Below are 23,704 nucleotides of genomic sequence, written 5' to 3'. Positions count from 1 at the left end.
AAACAGGAACGGATCATCTCGTCTCCCACTGGGATAAATGTCTTAACGCGTATGGTGATTACTTTTGAATAGAACCATTTCATGGTTCCCATTGTGGAGAGTGTTTGGTTTTCATTTGGGTGCCCCTTATAGTAGGAGCGGACAAAGAGAAAATGCAAAGTAGGTTGTTGGATGTAGAAGTTACGTAGGTCAGTACCGTATACGAAGACGCGTAGAAGTTATTTCCTCTTCCCTCACAGCCCGCAGGGATGGCGGCGCACACAGGTCGTTGACTTCACCAGCTACTTAACTTCATGATTTAAGATAATAGAGGTAGTCTCTCATAAAATGCCCATAGACCACAGAATATGTGCTGCAGGTAAACTGATTGATAATTCTCCAAACAAACAAACAAAAAAGAGTGTCCTCCGACAAAGGCTGTTAGCTGCTGCTGATTTCTATCATCAGGATAACTTATTTGAAAGCTGAATTCGTTGCACCGAGTAAAAACTGGCATTTAACGATTCTCTTTCCTAAATCGTTAAATGGGCCGATACGCATTTAAACTCATTTTTTAATCGCATAAAGCCTTCGCAGAGTCATGTCAATTACATGGATGGATCTCCTAACGATTCTTTGTAACGAAAGAGTAGCAGGAAAAAAGATTAGGGTTCAAAATCCAATTGAAGACGAGGTTGTTGGAGACGGAGCACAAACTCGAGTTAGGGAATAATTTGAAATCAGCCATGTCCATTTTGAAGAATCCATCCCGGCATTTGCTTTCAGCAGTATAGGGAAAACGTAGATATGTGTGGCCAGACGGGGATTTGAACCACCATCATCCCAAATGTGAGTCCAGTATCTTGCCTCTGTGTTACCTTTAGATCTGTTGCTGTTTTCGTTCTGTCTTGGAAGTACAACAATGTAGCAGAACCCAGTGGTTCTCAAACTTTTCAGTGCGTCCATTGGTGAAAGTTACAGTGCATAACATGACATTTCCTGCATACTTCGGACAAATCCGTAAGGGAGTTTTGAGCCCTTTTCTCGTGCTTGCAGAAAAAGACACACGCACCCTGTTCTACAGAATCACTACACATATACAAACAACAGAACCTTACAAAACAGTGACCTAATCAACAAAATGAAAAACATGGATACAGCCGAAACAGCTGTTTGACTCACATCAAAGTACACCCCTGTACCAGATGAAGGAACAATCGAAACAACTACAAGATTGTTAAGAAAACCAAACATTATACCAGGTACGCAGATTAAAGAGAGCTACACAGAAGAATTAAACATAATCACATACGCTGTCAAAGAAGACAGTCACAAAATGAACACAATAGACAAATGGACCCAAAAATAAAAACACCACTAACACAATATACACACAACAGTATTACAGTACAACACGCCAGTAGTGATCACGCACCACAGAACAAACAAAATGTACAAGCTGAATAGATCACAAACAACAGGAAAACACCTCACTGAAAACAACTACGAGCCTAGGGGCAAATTTATCTGCACCATTTATTAACAACACAAGAAAAAATGTTCAAATGTGTGTGAAATCTTATGGGACATAACTGCTACGGTCATCAGTCCCTAAGCTTACACACTACTTAACCTAAATTATCCTAAGGATAAACACACACCCATGCCCGAGGGAGGACTCGAACCCCCTCTGGGATCAGCCGCACAGTCCATGACTACAGCGCCTTAGACCGAACAGAAGAAAATTACAGTATCCAAAAAGATGTCACACAGAGAAAAAGTTAATGGCCCGAAACCACTGCAACACAACACACTAAGCGAACTATCAAATAATACGTAATAAAGCTCGCGCACGTACACACAATTTCACACACACACACGCACAAATGAAAACACATCGGAAAAATTCAAATTTTGCGGCTGATAATCAAAACGAAAATAATGAAACAAATGTCTGTCAAGAGCGTATCTGAAACGTAAATTGTGCAATGAAAAGTCAATCTAAGCCACAGCAACAAAATAACATACAGAATTCACTAATGAGTGAGAAAAACGTAGCAAATCTGTTAAAAATCTATAAATAACAAACCGCAGAAAACTGTTTTCCAAACTAAAGCGTCATAAAATATTTACGGGCGTCCACGTGTTCACAGATCGTTTTAAATATAAAAACAACAAAAAAATATTTAGTAGGCAAATAAAAACCAGTACAGCCCAGAACTAGTCAAATACAGCAATGTTAAGTTTTAAAAAGAGGCATATGCCATTACTTTACCGGAATATGTACTTTGATAGTTATATTCAAAACAAACATTCAATTCAGACGTGGTCCTAACATCCCTGTGTTGCAAATGACATGGTGTATTAATTTAGACTTGTGGGTGATTTCTGTTGGCAACCACGGGGTATACGTAATGTAAAAAAAGTAAATTATGTAATATGTTATCTAAACAACAACAAAATCTGATGTGAATGTATTCGGAACTTACATAACATTTGTATATACATTTCAGAAACAACAAAAACAAAAACCCTCCTAGAATATCACAACTATGGTGAAGCTTGTTCGGGGATTAAACAATACAGGAATTCTTCTTGCAAGAAGACGGACGCTCTTCAATTCATTATTCCGACAAATATTTCGCTTAACATTAAACAACAAATGTCCCTGGACAACCGTTCGTTACCACTGTGTCATTGACGGCATCCATTGTTCGAAAAGAGCTAGCCATTTTAGAACTAGACTCGCCTTGAACCTGGCGCAAATAAAAATACTCTGTTCAAGCGAGCAGTGAACCTCCATAAAATACACGGTGCCCCTGTTATAGCCTTGGCACCCACCGGGCCGGTATTAAATAATCCCGTCTTCCCAGCTCCCGCTGCTGCTTAACTGAAGAGCCTGGAGTTATTTATACCCGAGGAGCACTTCAAAAGCCAGCCGACGCAAAGCTTCGAGAGCGGACAAACATTACCTGTCGATGTTTCTACGATCTGGCGTAGGTAGAAAATTCTGTCGCCGTAAAGCATGGCGTTTATTAGAAACACTTAGAATCTAGCATGATAAACAAATGACATAACCATTCGAGAGTATTATTAAATAGAGTCATTAGACCGAGCCAACAGTTGGCACGGCGATTTAGATCGGCTGGGAAAGTCACAGGAGCATTACCATACGTTTGAAAGTTGCAATCAATAAATATCCTATCGGAAAGTGCTTCAAGTTAATGCAATAATCACTATTTCATGCCGATTCTGCATGCACTAATGGGTGCAAATATGAGATAGTTCGGTTTATTGACTAACGTAATGAATATGATGCGCCAGCTCTAAACTTCCTTCAGACCAGGACCCAGACCCGGATGCCATGCGTACTGCAGGCAAATAAGTCAGCCTGCCAGACCGCTGTTGCTCGTTTAGATCGAACGTCTTTGAACTCCCACCACAATAATGAAAGAATATAAGTTGCATCTGAAGAGTTGAAAGAGTGTGTGCATATAACCTGCACCTCGGAAACTGACATACGGCCGGGAGAGCGGTGTGCTGGCCATATGGCCCTCCATATCCGCATCCAGTGACGGCTATGAGCTGACGATGACACGTCGGCCGGTCAGTACCGTTGGGCCTTCATGGTCTGTTCGGGAGGAGTTTAGAGTTTTACACTACTGGCCATTAAAATTGCTACACCACGAAGACGACGTGCTACAGACGCGAAATTTAACCGACAGGAAGAAGATGCTGTGATACGCAAATGATTAGCTTTTCAGAGCATTCACACAAGATTGGCGCCGGTAGCGACACCTACAGCGTGCTGATATGAAGAAAGTTTCCAACCGATTTCTCATACACAAACAGCAGTTGAACGGCGTTGCCTGGTGAATCGTTGTTGAGATGCCTCGGGTAAGGAGGAGAAATGCGTAACATCACGTTTCCGACTTTGGTAAAGGTCGGATTGAAGCCTATCGCGATTGCGGTTTATCGTATCGCCACATTGCTGCTCGCGTTGGTCGAGATCCAATGACTGTTAGTAGAATATGGAATCGGTGGGTTCAGGAGGGTAATACGGAACGCCGTGCTGGATCCCAACGGCCTCGTATCACTGGCAGTCGAGATGACAGGCGTCTTATCCGCATGGCTGTAACGGATCGTGCAGCTAAGTCTCGATCCCTGAGTCAACTGATAGGGACGTTTGCAAGACAACAACCATGTGCACGAACAGTTCGATGACGTTTGCAGCAGCATGGACTATTAGCTCGGAGACCGTGGCCGCGGTTACCCTTGACGCTGCATCACAGACAGGAGCGCCTGCAATGCTGTACTCAACGACGAACCTGGGTGCACCAATGGCAAAACGCCATTTTTTCGGATGAATCCAGGTTCTGTTTACAGCATCATGATGGTCGCATCTGTGTTTGGCAACATCGCGGTGAACGCCCATTCGAATCGTGTATTCGTCATCGTCATACTGGCGTGTCACCCGGCGTGATGGTATGGGTTGGCATTGGTTACACGTCTCGGTCACCTCTTGTTCCCATTGACGGCACTTTGAGCAGTGGACGTTATATTTCAGATGTGTTACGACCCGTGGCTCTACCCTTCATTCGATCCCTGCGAAACCCTACATTTCAGCAGGATAATGCACGACCGCATGTTGCAGGTCCTGTACGGGCCTTTCTGGATACAGAAAATGTTAGACTGCTGCACTGGCCAGCACATTCTCCAGATGCCTCACCAATTGAAAACGTCTGGTCAATGGTGGCCGAGCAACTGGATCGTCACAATACGCCAGTCACTGTTCTTGATGAACTGTGGTACCGTGTTGAAGCTGCATGAGCAGCTGTACCTGTACACGCCATCCAAGCTCTGTTTGATTCAATGCCCAGGCGAATCAAGACCGTTATTACGGCCAGAGGTGTTTGTTCTGGGTACTGATTTCTCAGGTTCTACGCACTCAAATTGCGTAAAAATGCAAATCACATGTCAGTTCTAGTATAATATATTTATCCAATGAATACCCGTTTATCATCTGCATTTCTTCTTGGTGCAGCAATTTTAATGGCTAGTAGTGTATATAACCTGCATAAGTAGGATAAGCATTCCTGTCCAAGCTGTGACTGTGGATCACCGAACCAGACTATCTCGCCATTGTCGAGCAGTTGAAAGCCTGCCTGAGTGATCCAAACGAGCCGGCCGTTGTAGCAGAGCGGTTCTAGGCGCTACAGTCTGGAGCAGCGCGACTGCTCCGGTCGCAGGTTCGAATCCTGCTTCGGGCATGGATGTGTGTAATGTTCTTAGGTTAGTTAGGTTTAAGTAGCTCTAAGTTCTAGGGGACTGATGAACTCTGATGGTAAGTCTCATAGTGCTCATAGCCATTTGAACCATTTTGATCCAAACGACCTTTCGATGGCTACACCATCAAGCCTTGACTGGATGAGGAGAAAAGAAATTAGTTTATAACAACTGTATGGTGGTTTAGTGTATCGTTTGTCCACAGGATATATGGGAATAGCACCACCGAGCAAACGGATGCAGTGGAGAAGGACAGTAGCCTATCATGCCACAAGGTATATACGAAAGGCATTAAGTAAGTAACGCAACAAATTTTTTTTCTCGGTCAGTTTCAGTTGCTAAAATGTGGAATTCATTGTGGAATATCGTAAAATATTCCCTCTTCAGCCCCTGTAGTTTCATGAAATTCCGGTAGGTGGTGGCGCTAAACGCAACCTTCAAAACGGTGTCTGTAACGGAGGTACGTTCCGACCAAAGTGCTGTCACTGAGTTTCTTTTGGCGGAATGCCAGAGCATCACAGGTGTTCATAGGTGTTTGCAGAATGTCTACAGAGATCTGGCAGTGAGCAAAAGCACGGTGAGTCGTTGAGTGAGGCGTCTGTCATCATCGCAACAAGGTCGCGCAAACCATCTGATCTCCCACGTAACGGCTGGCCGCACACAGCTGTGACTTCTGCAATGTTGGAAAACGCGGACACCCGCATTCAAGGGGATCGATGGATCACAATCAACACCTTGCGGCTGAACTAGACGTCTCTGTTGGTAATGCTGACATACTCGTCCACCAGTTGGGGTACTTAAAGGTGGGTGCCCGTTGCTTTCCCGCCGCGTAACAGAAGACCAAAAAGAACAACTAAGGAGAATCTGTGCGGAATTACTTGCGCGTGACTATTTTTTGTTGAACATCGTCACAGCTGTGATACATGGGGAAACACTGCTACGAACTGGAAACGAAACGGCAATCCATGGAGTGGCGTTACACCTCCTCTCCCCCGAAGAGAAATTTCGAAGCCGCGCCCTCAGCCGGTAAAGCAATGACGACGGTCTCCTGGGAGTCTGAAGGGGTTATTCCCTTTGATGTCCTACCCTCAGGAAATCGAAGAAAAGATTTCAGCGTGTTCCCACAAAAATGGAAACGGTCGTCTCTTCTCCATGACAACGCAAGGCCTCACACTACGTGCGCACCCGAGAGGAGCTCACAAAACTTCATTGGACTTTCTTCTTCATCCACCCTACATCCCGGACCTCACAGCTTCCGACTTCCATCTGTTTTGCCTAACGAAGGAAGCACTCCAGGAAGCGGTACGTGGCTAATGAGGCGATTATTGGTGCAGAAAGACGTTGGCTTCGACATCGATCAGTAGACAGGTACCATGCGGGCATACATGCGTAAGGCCGTCGCACTGAACAGAGATTATGTTGAAAAGTAGCGCTTTGTAGTCAAAAGAGTGGGAAGTAATATGATGCATAGGAATCCTGAAGAAAACCAAATGTGTTGCATTACTTATTTAACTCCCCTCGTATGTTTGCCAGGGGCTTAAGAACGGCAACGAATCCCTAAGTGTATACATGATTACTTATCTGCCAGCTCAACACGTTGGATTTAGTGTTTTTAGCGTTATCTTTGTAGTACTTGCGGAACAAATTTTAATCCTACCACTGCAACATGCCGTGACCAAAAATTTGCAGATGTTTCGAAACATATGGCTGTTTTTTGATTAGCCTCTTAGCCTCTTCAGCGTCTTTATGGACTAAATTTTAACTGTGACTAGATTCTTCTTTGGACACCTGTATGTACGCTGCTCACGGTGGACGCACCGTCATAGCCTTGCTAAAGGAGGTAAAAAATTCGCGTATCTTTACGTCAGTATGACTTCCAAAAGAATCTTTCATTATTTTAAGATCGTGAAACACTTCTATCGATTGATCAAATTGACTGATTTTCCTCTTTTCCTTCCCATTTTAATTTTTCTTCTTTATTTTAGTATTTCTTTTCCAAAGCATCTTATGCTTGTCTCAGCCTTCGACCATAAATATAATAGACTGGCCCTGACGTCATTTTCGTGGCTCCAACATCTCTGGGCTAAAGTCACGCGAATGTTGGCAAAACATGGTTGTTTCGTGATGCGCTTATGGCTGTACTCAGAGATTTGTCGGGGAAAATGGCATTACATTTCACGCGTGTTTCTATGACAGTGCAGATGCGTTTATTGAAATCTGCTGAAGTGACTTTTATATGTTTTTTACACTTGAAATAGAGTATCACGTAAATTAAAGTGTTGAAAGTGATGCCTGTAAAGTCAGACTCATATTACATTTTGGAAACTATCTGTGATAATTCGGTTACAGAAGTAAGTATAACTGTTTCTCGTTCCTACTCATAGGCTCCCTAAGGATGAAAACCGAAGGCAGCTTTGGATACAGGCCCTGAAACGGAAAATCTTTAAGCCATCTGCACATACGCGCCTTTTTGTATATACAAGTGAGATTATAATAAGGTAAGAGCACCTATAGTCGACACATGAAGAGAATTTTTTCTAACTTCTAATACTATTAAATAAATGTAGGCTCCAAAATTATTTTCTGAAACTTCAAAGTCTCATCTTTCATCTAAAATACCATTTTTTTAAACTGATAGTTTAAAATTTTGTAAAAATAGTAGGAACTGAACCTTTGAAGGGCACCTAAAATTGATACTCTAAAATGGACCTGCTCCTAAAGTCGACAATTTTGGCACTATAGTTGACATAATTCCCATATCCCATTTTCTTTTATAAAGTGACTAGAGCTCAAAACGCGGCGAATCCAATATTTAAGGTTTTGACACGAGCCCACTCTTAGTGTTTAAAAGAATTTTTACGACATTTTATTTTAATTGATAGTTTATAGTAATTTCGTCCCGCTGCCCACCAGAGGGGCATTCGATGTATTTGTTAGATTTTATAAATGGTACTGTGGACAAATCCAGGTCAAATATAGTTCTGCCATAATTTTTCGCAAATAAAAAAGGAAGCGTTTGACAGTCAATTGAGAAATGTGGGTAAAATACGATACAAACTTAGTATGGCAGACCGCTGATTTGAAATCCCGCCACGTTTTGCCAACAGTCACGTGGTTTATGTTGGAGCCACAACAGCCCTATAGCTTCTGCACAGCAAGGCCAGTCTACTAGTAACTTTGGTCGAAGGTCTCAGCCCAGTTAGTCCGTTGCTATTGTCGCTGGATAGTTTCTTCATTGAGTGGTGATATTTTCCGCACATCCTCTTAGAGTAAACAAACACATCGCGACGTGACGCAGTTGTCAACAATACAGAGCTCTATGCAGCGCTCCCCGCCGTTGCCGCGCATCAGTCTGAGGCGAGGCGAATGGTGAACGACATGAATGTACTCGTCGGCAGTGAGCAATATCTTAAGGAAACCGTGAAATGCAGTAAGAACACGGAGCAACGACAGCTGTCAGGAGGTAAGCCGTCTACAAACATTGGAGTTCCGCCAGTTCGTGGCACCCGAAACACAGGTGTTAAATCTATTGTAATTTTAGGTAAACGCATACTATAAACTCTCACAGACGTGTATTTAATGGATACGGAGAACTGCGACACAGTAGTTATATTTGGGGTAATTTGATTTTGCGAAACAGTCATCCAGACTCTTTATCTCGTTGTTTCTGAGGCAGTGTATTTTGGAGGAGAAAATTTTTTGAAAATTTTGTAACTACAGCAAAATCAGAATACTACGAATTATACGTTTTCTTAACGATGTTTCCGTGCCAAATGGCCTCTGTATTCACTTCGTTTAGACATTACTGACAAGTCGACTGTCTCTTGAAACACATGTTTTCCATGCCTGTAGACCCTATCATAAGAAATAATACATTTTAAAATAATTTCTAACCATACTACAAGCAAATTTCAAACATTAAGCTGTATTTTTGTCAGAAAACTAATTTGTTTCTTAAATCGTAGCCATATTGTAAACAGAAAGGAATGCGATTTGAAAATGTTCTCCTGCTTACATATGGCTAAATAGGTTAGTCAGCTTTCGTCTTTGCCGCAGTGCACCTCGTATCCTCAATCTCAGTACAGTGAGCCTACATTTTCTTGGTTTCTCGTCTCCCTAGTACTCCTCCAGTGGAGGTCGCTTGAATTCGACCAGCTAATACTGTGTTGATTACTCTCGTTGCCAACTTTGGCAACCAAGTGATGCTGTGAGCTATAGGTCTGACACTATAGTCGTAACTGTTTAATGCTGTGTTTCATTTCAATTATAAGTAATTTGTAGCAGTGAGTATCACTTCTCGTGAACTTTTATACCATTGTATACCCCCTGATCTGTCACAACGACTATTAATCGCTCACTCTAACTTTAGATTCCCGAAGCTGTGACTGATAGGAATAGCTGTCGAAAAACTGTGTAAAGAGTATCTTCACTGAATATATCATTTGATTTAAAGCACTTCAAATTCAATTACAGATAGCATGCCTGTGATCTTTAAATCCACGTGTTACATCTTCTTTCGATTACTAGTACAAAGCCGCACTGAACACAGCTTTTCTGCTAGCTAAAATTGAAAAGTTGACTAAAGGATTCGCAAATCATTATCAGAGTGATTTCCAAAACCAGCTTTGATTATATTAATTAGGCCTATTTTAATATATGGAAAGACTTCACCTAAGTTATCGATTTTGCTAATTTTTCCGTGTATTTTTATCGTTTCTCTTTTTCGGAGCTAAGGTCTCCTCATCCTAAGGGGGTCCTGGGCACTGATTCTTGTATGCAGTCGACCTTGCTTGTTACGACTCGTTGGTTGCAGAGATTGCAGTGGTATACAGAGAGGTGAGCAAAATATCAGTCCCTGTGAAGGAGTCTACTACTATGGCGCTCTTCAGAAGACACGTTTTTTTAAAAGTTACAATACTGTTAATAGCAGGTTAAAATAAACAGTTGAAGTATGTTCATGAATATGGCAAACTTTACGATTTGATGGCTATTTACTGCAAGTGAAAGAGAAGCTGCTGGTAGCCAGTAGTGTGAAGATGGAAGAGTGAGTGAGTGGGTAGTGAAGCGATAGAGTGAGCAGCAGACTGGTATCGGTATTGTGCTAAGGTTAGAGCAACGGTTCAAGTTTGACGAGAAGAAACGATAGGATGTGGATGGTCAAGTTTGTGGGACATATTGGTTTTCCAGAGGTGTTCTAGCGATTTGAGAGTAGTTGTGAGCTGGCTGCCGATCCCCCGACTAAGACTTCTATAATGCTCTGTCTCGTGAACGTATTACTAGACAAATTGTTGCCGGTGTGGATACTAGCGGAAGTGAGTGAGTGTTCTCATTTTTCTAAATGTGACATTTATATTTCCCCGTTACTAGGATGAACTGACTGCATTCCTGTTCTGCTTTTCGGCCTCTTCTGTTAATTATTTCTAATTTCATGTGATTATTAGAGTGGATGAAGGGGTAACTGCGGTGTAATATGATATGTGAATACCTGCATTTCTATTAAACGATTATATGATAGCATGGGAGTGGGAATTTGAATCTGGACATCAGGAGTCATATACACCAGGGGAATTTATAGTGAGTTATTTGCCAGTTTATACTACTGGGGATACGAGAAACATAGTACAATAATTCAAGGGATTATTCTGATACTTGTGGGTTTTCTGGAATTGTTTATTGCATGAATTACTTTGAAGGCTATTAATGTTCTGATTGTTCTAAAGTAAAAGAGGCGAGATAGGGAGGCTTAGAACTGATAGCTGATTGAAAGTGGTGAATCTCCGCATATCAAAAGTGAGAGCATTCGCGCGCATTTTGTGGGCAAGAGAATCGCTGTGTGGAGTCTAGAAGCACATTGAGAGCTCAGCCATCATGATTAAAGGACGCGTTTACACGGCGCTCTGAAAAGGCGTTTTAATTTTGCGGGATTACGATTGCGAAAAAACCGTGGAGTGCCTCAACGAGTCACAGGGCGTAAAGTTTGTGTGAACTGAGGTCTTTTGAATAACTAAAATCTGCATGGTGTATTGTACAGATCGTAACTGAGAACTAGTTGATCAAAGTGACCGTTTTGTGGAATATCGAGCGAGCATTTTATTTTACAGACAATTCGTTTCTAATGTTTCCGGTGACAGATTAAGATGCATACCATAAATTGCCTACTTAAAGTGAGTGTGATTACATGTAAATGTCGAAATTGCCACTTCGAATTAGATCGGATTTGGTACTAAATCTGCATCCAAGATATGACAATATATCGGAATTTTCACAAAAGGACTCTCTCTCTCATTTAATAGCTAGTGAAACAAACTAAAAAAAAATTGATATGCCCTTTAGATGTAATTAGTGCGGGTGGTTCCGCTACGGCCTCTCCAGTCGAGAAACATTATTCGTTTTCTATCAAGGCTGACGTGGGCTGCAGATCACCGAAAGGCGAGTGAAAATTTTTCAGTTGACGAACAACATCGCGTCGCCGTAGGTGGCTAGAACGGCCCCAGTTCAACCCTCGGTCTATTGGGGCTGGACACGTAGGATGACGGGCAATGATGCCTGCCGGCCGGAGTGGCCGAGCGGTTCTAGGCGCTACAGTCTGGGACCGCGCGACTGTCACGGGTCACGTTCGAGTCCTGCCTCGGGCATGGATGTGTGTGATGTCCTTAGGTTAGGTAGGTTTAACTATTTCTAAGTTCTAGGGGACTGATGACGTCAGCAGTTGAGTCCCATAGTTCTCAGAGCCATTTGAACCAATGATGCCTGCTTCGGCGGGTGGTGTTAGAGCGACAATACTTCCCCCGCCCAGAATGCTACAGTCGGCCCTACAGCGGTCGCCGATTCAATCTCTCTTGCCTGCTGTTTTGCCAGTTTTTATATGCGCCTGGGTCGCGCGCGTTAAAAATCATTCGCCCCGCCGCAGACATCATGGAGCTCTCCTGTCGTAACCACACAGCACTGTGGTCGTAACGGTGCAGAAGCATTCTGAGTTTCATTAACACCGCGGTTAGCGACCGAGTACATGAAATGGTGGAATGCTGTGCCAGCATATTACTGCGAGCAGCGTGATTATGGCAACGAGAACATGAACTGGTCAGCGTTTCTACACAGATAGGAATGTAGAGAGGAGTTCCCAGCATTGACGGATTTGGAGTGAATGGTAAAACTTGGGAGGCCTGTGGATCTATGCTAATCTGTATAGGTGAGGATAGGAGATGTGGGTCTTGTAGATATGTATCACAGTTGTGGAGTCGTGAGCTCTCTTGATTCTATGATATTTACTTCCGGGTGTCTAACTAGAGGGACTCCCGACTCAGCTGCATTGTTTTTATTTGACCAGTATACCAAAGAGCCCTAAGAAAGCACGATAAGACTCGGTCACGACAACATCATGCACTGTCGTGTGGCCACATGAAAACACTTGCCTAGTACGAGGTCACGTCAGTTTGCAACATCTGGAGAGAGGTCCGCAGTATAGTTTTTCTGACTGCGTTTAGCACACCATTTTCAAGTCGCTGAGAAGCAGGGTAGTATAACGGACTCGTGTGGATTTCAGTACACTTTAGTTTGCAGATCAGCTTCCGAGCTAAGACAGCGCTAGATGAGCCAGGGGTTTTTAATGTCACACGTAGTTTCATTTCATTCTCTACCATGGTGGAATTTCCAGGAGGATAGAAATTTTAAGTGGCAGTATGAATAAGGTCGACCTCTTACTACAGGTCGGTTCCAGGATGTCCGAAGACCTCCAACCAGCCCGTCGCTTCGTCGAAGTAGAGACTGCATGGCGAATTGTACACCGAGTTTCAAGAGTTGTTCTGTATGCTTGGCCACTCATTAGGTACGAGGGCTGATCAAGAAAGGCTGAAATTGGTTTTCCCTGTAGTTTCTGCCATAAATATTTTTGAAGAGAGCGGGTTTTTATACATGATGTCCATAGACGGCAGCACTTTCGTATCGGTAGGTTGGTAGTAATGCTGTAGTTTGTAAAACACATTTTGTATTTCGCATACTAAACAATGGAGGTGACGCGAGAGGAGCGGTTCATTTAAACCATACACCTACCGAGACTTAAGAAAACCTGCAGTAAGCGTACGGTGATGATGCATTACTCCGTGCAACTGTGTTTGGGTGGTTCAGGGACTTCAAAGAAGGCCGACTTGCCTGTGTTAAGCAAGGTGTGCTTTGGTGTTTCGGATTCTGTTGTGACGGCACTCAACATCAAGCTAAAATTGTCCGTGAGCATCGGCGGATAGCATTACGAAACATCAGTGAAGTACTGAGAAATTCACGTGGAAGTGTCTTTACAATTTTGCATGATCATCTCCTTATGACCGGTGTTTGTACTCGGTTGACTCCCGAAAACAAAAGGCCATGAGAATGAAGCAAACCCATGAGATACTGCGTCTCTTTGCTGCTTGAGGCGATGCGTTTCTGGAATTATTATCTGTGATGAGTCATGGCTGCATTATCATGATCCTGAAGTAGAACGAGCCAGCATAGTGTAGAAATTGCCAGGCCCTCAACACCAAACAAGGCGAAAATTGTTCCCTCTGCAGGGGAAGTGATGATTACATTTCTTGACCGTCATGGAATGACTTACCATCATGCAGTCCCCCCTCATACTACTTTTACAGCACCATGCTACACGTCAGGATTGGGTAAACTGAGGAAGCATATTGCAAGGAAACATCAGAACTATCTCCGACTGGGTGGCCGCTTCATCTTTAAAATGCGCGCCCTCTCGTCGCAAATCAAGTCATGCGGTTTCTGGCTCAATTCAACATTACCTATGTACCGCATCTACCTTATAGCCCAGATCTTACACCCTGTGACTTTTGCTCGAGTTACGTAAGTAGTTGGTGTCGCGCAACCTACATTGGCACGACCTAGAGAACCTATATGCTGAAGCTCTCTCGCCCGACCTATCTCTCGCGAATTCTTCTTATTTGCAACAAAATGCACAGCCCATTGATAGAAAGGAGTGCTGTACGGTAATTAGTTTCCCGCATTTCAAGGGGAACGGTGGCAGCGTACGACAATGCGCGCCATCACATGGCACGGTGGTTTGGATGGCGCACACGCTTCCAGTGCATTCGTACAAGCCTGAATGACGAAGAATGAAGTGCCAGCCAATCTCTCTGTAAAGGACTGGGAATCACAGTAGAAACGAAAGCTCTGGTGCGCGAAGACCGGCGTCACTCAATCGAGACGATAGCGGAAAAACGAAGTCAGTCATGAACATCTATCACGATATTTCAAGCACGATAGAAGTCGCCGCACGCTGGGTTCCCCGATAGCTCACACTGATTGAAAAAACTCGCAGTGCCAAGGTAGTAGCGCAAATGTTGCAGATGTGTTAAGCCAATACAGATGACATCTTTATGCGCCTAATCACCACGGACGAAAGTTTGGCGTATCGCTGTGATCCGATACGAAGGAGCAAAGCAAGCAACAGAAACATGGAAACATGTGGATTCAGTAGCGCAGAAAAAGGCGAAGGCTCAGCCGTCATCAGCAATGAGATATTGAGTGTTTTTTTGTTTCTAGACTGTCATGTTCTGGTGGTAGTAACAGATTATGCTCGTAAGTGACAAAACGTCACGGGAGCAAACTACTGAAATCTCTTCAAGAGTTTACATCAGGCTTCAAGAGGAAATGGTGCGGGAAGCTGTCCTTTAAAGGGGGTGTTTCATCGCCACGGGGGTACCCCACTTCATCAGCACAGGACACAGAAACACAAGCTACTACTTTGGCTTATCAAAGTACTTACTTGTTCTACATCTACATGACTACTCTGCCATTCTCAATTAAGTGCCCTGATGAGGTTCATCGAACCACCTTCAAGCTATTTCTCTATCGTTCCACTCTCTAACAGCGCGCGGGGAAACATCCACTTAAATCTTTCTATGCGAGTTTTGATTTCTTATTTTATCGTGATCATTTCTCCCTAAATAGGTGGGCGCCAACAAATTATTTTCATTCTGAGAAGAAAATTGGCGACGGATATTTCACGAGAAGGTCCTGTAGCAGAGAAAAACGCCTTTGTTTTAATGATTTCCATCCCAAGCCACGTATCATATCCGTGGCGCTCTCTCCTCTGTTTCGCGATAGTACAAAACGAGCTGCCTTTCTCTGAACTTTTTCGGTATCCACCGTCAATCCATCCGATGCGGGTCGCACACCGCACAGCAATGCTTCAGAAGAGAATGGACAAGAGTAGTGCAGGCAGTCTCTTTAGTAGACTTGTTGCATTTTTCTCTGTGTCCTGCCAATAAATCGTGGTCTTCGGTTTGCTTTACCCACAACATTATTTATGTGATCGTTCCAATTTAAGTTATTCCTGGTTACATCTATTGCATCTCCAAGTATTTAGTTGAATTTACAGTTTTTAGATTTGTGATTTATCGCGTAACCGAAATTTAGAAAATTCCTTTTGGTACTTTGCAGTTCTTGTCGATCATCTGGTGACTTTACTTGACGGTAAATGACAGCATCATCTGCAGAGAATCTAAGAGTGCTACTCAAATTGTCTCCCAAATCGTTTATGTTGATCAGGAAGAGCAGAGAACATGTAGCACTTCCTTGGGGAATGCCAGATATTCTATTTTACTCGATAACTTCCCGTTAGTTATTACGAACTGTCACCTTTCTGATAGAAATCACGAATTCTGTCACACAACTGAGACGATAATCCATAGGCACGCAGTTGTTTCACAAGAACGGTATTTTCTGAATCCTTGTTGGCTGTTTGTAAATAATTCGTTTTGTTCGAGATAACTTATTACGTTAGAACACAGTATGTTTTCCAAAATCCTAGTGCAGATCGATGTTAGCGATATGGGACTTTAATTCAGTGAATTAGTCCTAATTCCTTTCTTGGGTATTGATGTGACTTTGCAACTTTCCAGTCTTTACGTAGAGATGTTTCAAAGAACAAGAGGTTGTACATGTTTTCCAAATATGGAGCTATTGTGTCAGCATACTATGAGAGAAACCTTACTGGTACACAATCAGGGCCGGAGGCCTTGCCTTTATTAAGTGATTTACTACACCAAGGATATCTACTTCTAAGTTACTCATGTTGGCAGTTATTTTTGACTCGGATTCAGGAATATATATGTCGTCTCCTTTTGTGAAGGAATTTCGGAAAGACGTATTTAGTAACCAGCTTCAGTGGCACTGTCGCCAGTAACATCATCACTGTCAACGCGCATTTATGTTACTAGTTATGTCTTTCCGCTGGTGTACTTCACATACGACCGGAATCTCTTTGGATTTTCTGCCAGATTTCGAGACAGTTTCTTTGTAAAACTATTAAAAGCATCCTCTATCCTCGGATGAAAAAGCCATTGCTTAGTACGTATATCCAGAAGGATGATGAGGTGATTTTCGAGGTGGAACTTTTCTTGAACAGCGAAAATGTCGCCGCTAAACTGTCCACTGTTTAGAAAAATGTCCGATTGAAGACTGAATGTATAATTTCATGGGCGGAGGTAGATTTTTGTCGAGGTGATAAATAAAGCTGTATGACAACGCCCAGTATGTACTACTACTGATGTCATACGATGTGCGCTTATCCAGCAGTGTGAAGCTTAATGCTTAATGGCCTGATTTACTGCGTAGGGAGCCGCTGTGCATCTTCCATTCTGAAGCGAGGCAACAACACACGCGGACTGTTGTACTGTTGCCGCCAGGGGAATAACATTACACAATGAATTATTCCTGCGCGGTATGGGATTCTTACCAGGTAGGATTGACGGAGGACATCGAAAAAGTGCAAAGAAGGGCAGCCCGTTTCGTGTCATCGCGCAATAGGGGTGATAGTGTCACTGATATGATATGCGAGTTGGAGTGACAGTCACTGAAACAAAGGCGGTTTTCTTTGCAGCGAGACCTATTTACAAAATTCCAGTCACCAACTTTCTCTTCCGAATGCGTAAATATTTTGATGACACCCACTTACGAAGAGAGAAATGATCATCATAATAAAATAAGAGAAATCAGTGCTCGAACGGAAAGATTCAGGCGTTCATTTTTCTCACGCGCCATTCGAGAGTGGAATGTTAGAGAAGTAGTATGAAAAGCGTTTGATGAACCCTCTGCCAGGCACTTAAGTGTGAATTGCAGAGTAACCATGTAGATATAGATGTAGATGAAAGTGTCATCTGCAGTCCAAGTCGGTTTTCCGATATAACTTGTATTCGTAACAATCTGTCATGTCCGATATGTCAGGCCACCTCTATGACATACAAGGGATGAACAGAAACATGGATACGAAAATCACAACACATTACCATTCCTAATACGGTGTACCAACACCATTAGCATTGAGTATAAGTTCCAGTCGTCTCGGAATCTATCAATACACGTCCTGTAAAGTTTTCAAGGGAATCTTATACCACTCTTTTTGCAAAATAGTGGGAAGATAAGAACGATGATGGAGCTGGTTAGCAATCACGCGCCCTTCTCTCCAAAGTGAACCACAAAGGCTCAGTCACATTGAGATCTGGTGACTGTCTTGGCAAGGAGGGATGCGACAATTATCCTCGTGCTTACAAAACCAGCCCATGACGACGGGAGATGCGTTAACTGGGACTCTTTCGTCTTGAAACACAGCATCACCACTGGAGAACAAACATGGATGGATCTCATCAGCCAAAATGCTCACATAAGCCTTGGCAGTAATGCGACTTTGCATAGTAACCATTCGGCCCGTGGAATACCACGATATGGCTACCTGAATCATCATCGAACCCCCGCCATGTTTCACTCCTGGGACGTAAACCTGGCCAGACATTGGAAATTGGGAATAGTGTAAAACAGGACTCATTCGACTAAATGACATGCTTCCCGTCCTCCGTAGTCCAGGATTTATGTCCTAGGGACCACGTTGTTCTGTTACGGGCGTTTGCATCACTGTTGAGTGATTTTGAAATTCCAACTCGCCCTGCAGGCCCCTGCTTAAAGAGCTCCCTTGGTGTTTTGGTACTGACGGGGTTCGCGAGAGCGAAATTCAGTTCTATCAGTGCCTTTTACAGGTATCATCCTCTTATTTTTCATTACAACCCTCTTCAGTGATCGACCATCACTCGGTTCGGGGTTCCTCTTGAAACACTAAAACACTTTGGCTACTGTGGTTACGGAACACCCACTACACGAGCACCAAGAATGTCCTCGTTCGAATTCACTAATCTCCGACATAATGCGCTGACAACTACACAGAGCACTGTTCTGACCACCACTAAATTTGCAACGTATTGAGCACATTGCACAGGTGCCGCTCGTTGGAAAATACAAAAGTACAACCTACAGACCTGCCTAGCATCTGAGTTTATGTTCAAGCATGGGTTTCTTGTGGTTTTTTCCATATTTTTACCCAATCCCTCTACTACGTGAACGACTATTGTGATGTTTCGTGGACCTCTTAGCTCAAACGGAACGATGTGGCGCTGCAATGGTAAGATACTCGCATTTGGGAGGACCTGGCGATACAGATTTAGGTTTTCCGGATTTCCCCAGCTCGCCTAAGGCAATGCCGAGTTGTTTCCTTTGAATAGGACACAACCGATTCTCCTCCCTTTGTTTCCCAGACCTGAGCTTGCCTTCCAAACAGAATGAACTCCTCGTCCGTGCAACATTGAGATCCAGCTTTTCTTTCACTCATTCGAAGCTCCTTCAACTTACGGACATGACTACAAAATGAAATACGTAGAATGATCTTTTGAAATTGATTGCACTGATTTTGGAAACTGATATAAAGAGGCTGGGCAAATAAACCTCTTTATAGTTACACCACTGTGAAAGGATGTTTGAAAGAGATAGTTTATATCAGCGAGAGACACTACGTATCACTTAAATATAAGTAGTGTGGTGTGGTGCGTTACGAAATCGTGTATTATACAGGGTGTCTCAGGAGGAATGGTCAATAATCAAGAATATGAAAGCAACGATTATTTGAAGTAAAAAAATCGTAATGTGGGTATCTGTGCTATAACGAACGATTTCCCTAGATAGAGCTCATTTAATGTACACTGTTATTTATTTTTTGTGTTATTCAGTATATTGTCAGATTTATATAAGTGTACACGTGTACAACAGTTAGTAAACATTACAACAAGCCTTTTACAAAGCATCTGAAATTGAAAAATGTTTTTTTAATAAATTTATCTTTGTAAGGATCATCGTACACGTCACATCACAATTGTTTCGCAATTCATAGTAAATGCTCGAATTTCCGAACGTGAGCTTCAGTGCATTTGTTGCACTCTTGGGAGAACACGTTGTGTCGCTTGTGTGAGTGCCTCTGCGCCTTTCCCAGTGACAGCAAGAGACTCCCCGATGCGACCATGCAGTTCATTTTGCTTGTTCACCTTTCCTTTCTGCACCTCATTCTTCCAACCCCCATAAACAAAAGTAATGTGTAAGGTATGGTGAACTTGGTGCTCAGTTAATTATACTATCACGACCAACCCAGCGATCAGAGTAAGTGCGGTGGAGATGTTCCCTCACACATCTGGTAAAATGTGGAGTAGGGGGGGGGGGGGGGGGGGGAGCTCCGTCATACTGAAAGTGCGAGGGTTGGAACTTTAATACTGGCAACTATTTATTTACAGCTTGTACAAAATAGATAAGTGTTTCAAAGTTTTACTGACCTTCAAAGTAGTCACCGACGTTGTGTATAACCCGCTGCAGCGATGTGGAAGTCGGATACTCTTAGCAGTGCCAGTTATGTTGACAGTTCGAGCGGCTTGGTCGATTTCCCGAAGAATTTTTAAGTTCTGAAGCGAATGCCGTGAAGTGAAGTGTTTCCTTCAGTTTAGAAATCGAGTTGAACTTACGAGGGCTTAAGTCAGGGGAGTGCAGTAGGTGGTATAGCACTTAGCAGCCCCATCAGTCAAACAACTCAGTAACAGCTTGCACTGTACGTGGTTGAGCACTGCCCTGCAAAATGATGGTCAGGTCCTGCAGAAAGTGTCATCGCTTCTGTCTCTAAGCTGGTCGTAGGTTGTGTTCAAAAAATGAACAGCACTCGTGGCTGCTGCATCGCGGTAGCAAAGTGGGGCCGAGGCAGTGCCAGATAAGTTTTACAGTTTGACGATAATTTATGGATTTGTAGTTTTATCTTGACGATGTCCACAATGGACAAGCAGTAGATACTGTTATTCTGAAGAAGGTTGGGTTATCCCGACTGAAACCTAGGTAAAGTCCAGGTAAACGGTGCAACTGAGGCTGTTCATTATTAAAATTAATACTGTATTTTAGTTTAAAATGTTGTGTTCCTGCTCAGACACAGAATCCAGTGAGGTATTAATGTAATTCTTGAGTTCATGAGCTACAAAACAATGAAGAAACAGAACTTTCCATGAACATGTGTATCGACATAGAATATTAATCTGAGAATGTGTTTACCTGAATTGGTTTTATGTTAAATAATTTTGCTTATTTTTTTCCGATGCTGACTAAATTATTAATATACAAATGACCTATAAAACGTATTCAGCCTTAGAAAACAGATAAGGAATGTACATCTCAGAGACTAAAGTGTTCATTTCGCCATCTAAAATATCTTTCCAGTCTAAATGTATCACTGGCCGAGCGGTTCTAGGCGCTTCAGTCTGGAACCGCGCGACCGCTACGGCGCAGTTTAGAATCTTGCCTCTAGAATGGATGTGTGTGAGGTCCTTAGGTTAGTTAGGTTTAAGTAGTTCTAAGTTCTAGGGGACTGATGACCTCAGAAGTTACGTCCCATAGTGCTCAGAGCCATTTGAACCAAATGAATCACGGAGACTTCCTATTACTGGAGACCTACGAATGTAGTAATACACGATAATAATTACATAGCTACAGACGTGCAAGACTATTCCACTCCTTTCTGTGCGACGTACAATGTTCTAAAGTCTCAAGGACTGACTTAATCGCGAGTCTTACTGGGTACTTAATCGCGAGTCTTACTGGGTGACCAGGAACATGACGGAAAGAATTTTCGGTCGGCGAAATCACGAAGGTATTTAACATCATTTTATTGAGCAAGTTGTGGAAAAGCGAATGTTGCTATCGTTTGTATTCTGTGTCTTAAGTTTGAAGAGTTTGTGTTTTAGGATGAATGAATGATTAATTACAGAAATTAAAATAAATATGCAAAAGGTCAGAAGTATTAATTTAACTCTTAGTCGGAGTTGCGGCGTATGATGCTACACCCCTCCAACATCCCGATGCGCATGACGCCGCAATTTTCTATACTGTGCATTTCTGCTTCTCTGTAGCTTTCGTTTAGTTCGTTACGAGCGTTTATGGTGAACAGTCATTGTTGCGAGCTGCTGTTAATTTGACTCGATAAGTAGAATAAGCTGCTGGGGATATGACGCGACCACACCATACAGTTTACGTTACGAACTTAGTAATTTTAAACACTTTATACTTTGCATTACTTACGGAAAGATCGCTTTGTATGGTTAACAAGTATTGAGTGAGTATTACATGTGCAGGTTTTGAGGCTATTGTCACTCAGTGGTTACATGAGGTAGAAGATATTGAAGACAGTGATGCTGAAACAGCCAATGAAAGTGCTCGTGTAAGCAGCAGCGAACACGATATTGAATCTGAACCAGATACAGTATATCAAATAGTGATGATGAGTGTGAACGAGTTAGTGAAGGAACAAAACGGAACACTTTCTATGGACGCAACCGATACATGTAAGTAGTCAGCAGAGGCGCTCAATCTGCTTTGAGTGTGTGGCTGAATGAAAATTTTCTCAGCTTCAGTGTTTGTGAAATTACCTTACATTGAAGCTTACCTGATTAATCGTTGTTTTATATTTTGGACACTAATACACATAGCTGCACTGCTCTTAATTACCAAAGATATGATTTAACTCTTTCAGACCTGAATGTTGTCTGTCGGAAAGAAAACTTTTATTTTTGCGGTGCTGCTTTTAGGTGATTTTTTTTAATGATTTCAGATGCAAGATTTATACGAGAACCCGTTTTCAAAACAAACTTTGTACACTTGGCTTCATTTTATGTACTAAAATAACTAATTACGAAATATTCGCTACTGTAATATATACTAAAATGATCATTCAATAATTAACATGCAAAATAACAATATTAAATTATACAGCGGAATACTGCGAATCATCCACATCAGTGTATTCTACGCACCGAACATTGACTTGCTGATATTTTCATAGTGGTGCCCAACAGTTGGCAGCACTTGCGCATGATGAAAAGGTTAAACATTCAAAATTGTGTACTTCAGGTTTCCAAAGGGAAAAAGATACTTCTACACAGTAAAAGTTATGTACACAATTGTAGCCAGAGGGTCTGAAGGGGTTAAAGATAAATTGCAATTTGAAACTGGTGCGCTAACGAAATATTAAACAGTCCATTGTTATGTTTAAATTTTGTAAAGCTGTTTTCATTGCAATAAATAAGTACAATGGGAATAGCCCGTACTTATGTTATATTTCTGACCAAATGCCTCTCTACAAAATGTTCAGTAAGAGACTGGGGTCTGCAACTGCCCCACGATACAGATTATTTCATAAAACATTCACGACACCGACTGAGGGTTAAATAAGCAGATGCAGGAGAGCACAAAGACAGTTATCATTTCACAGTATGGGAGCCTACAAGGATCAGTCAACACAGTTACTACAGCGGTTCACCTTGGGTAAAGTGGCGCCCCGGCTGCTGTGTGTGGTTTGTTGACGTGGATTGAGCGCCGCGACCTTGCGGCTGCAGAGCGTTCTTCGACTCCCCGCGCGCTAGTCAGCTCGGCTAGTGCGTCGGCACTGCCTAGGGCAGCCATCGCTCTGAGACGTTTCCAAAACCGCAGCTGGCGGGAGGCCAACCGCGCTACGCTGCGCCACTGCATAACGCACGGGCGCCCGCCTCGGCTCGGAATCGTTTCGGCAACCCAATCTGACGCTGATGCTCAGCGGAGTCCAATTCCTTCATTTGCACATGGCTCCATAGGTTCCACCATGGAGAACCTGTAAGGATGTGGAGCGAGTCAGTGTTCATTAACCTTTTGTTCGGCTGCAGTCACAGTAGCACCGATATCGGTGGATTCCGCCGCCAGCCGACATCAGCCGAAGACGGCCGATCTTTTTAAATCAGTACGCCGATACGTGCGCGGACACAATGTAGCCGATCTCATCTTCCAAACGTACAGACTTCGGACGACAATCGGTGAAATTCAAATCGTTTGTTTCCTTCGTTCAAATCGAGCGACGTTCTCACACATGGAACGTGGACTGTGAGAAGCTGATAAGTTTAGTACAAGAAAGAGTGAGGTGTGGCATCCCGAGAACGGAAAATATCGTAATCTAGACATACACTGAAGAGCAAAAGGAATTGGTACAGCTGCCTAGTATCGTGTAGGGCCAACACCGACTAAAAGGAAGGCCTCGGCGCTTGGTGACGCCACGTCAGCTAGGCACGGCGAA

At 42.9% G+C, this 23,704-nt stretch overlaps 1 protein-coding gene across 1 annotated transcript in view; it reads right to left on the bottom strand.

The window, feature by feature from the left end:
* Window positions 1–23,150, bottom strand: part of LOC126476178 (uncharacterized) — a 60,544-nt gene extending 37,394 nt beyond the window's left edge. Inside the window, exon 1 of the mRNA XM_050103524.1 lies at window positions 22,922–23,150. The gene's annotated coding sequence lies outside the window, so the exon portion shown is untranslated. The remainder of the gene's footprint in view (window positions 1–22,921) is intronic.
* Window positions 23,151–23,704: the final 554 nt, after the last annotated feature.

The sequence above is a fragment of the Schistocerca serialis genome, chromosome 1, assembly GCF_023864345.2.
Source record: "Schistocerca serialis cubense isolate TAMUIC-IGC-003099 chromosome 1, iqSchSeri2.2, whole genome shotgun sequence".
NCBI lineage: Eukaryota > Metazoa > Arthropoda > Insecta > Orthoptera > Acrididae > Schistocerca > Schistocerca serialis.
This window is presented reverse-complemented; position numbering and strand designations above follow the sequence as displayed.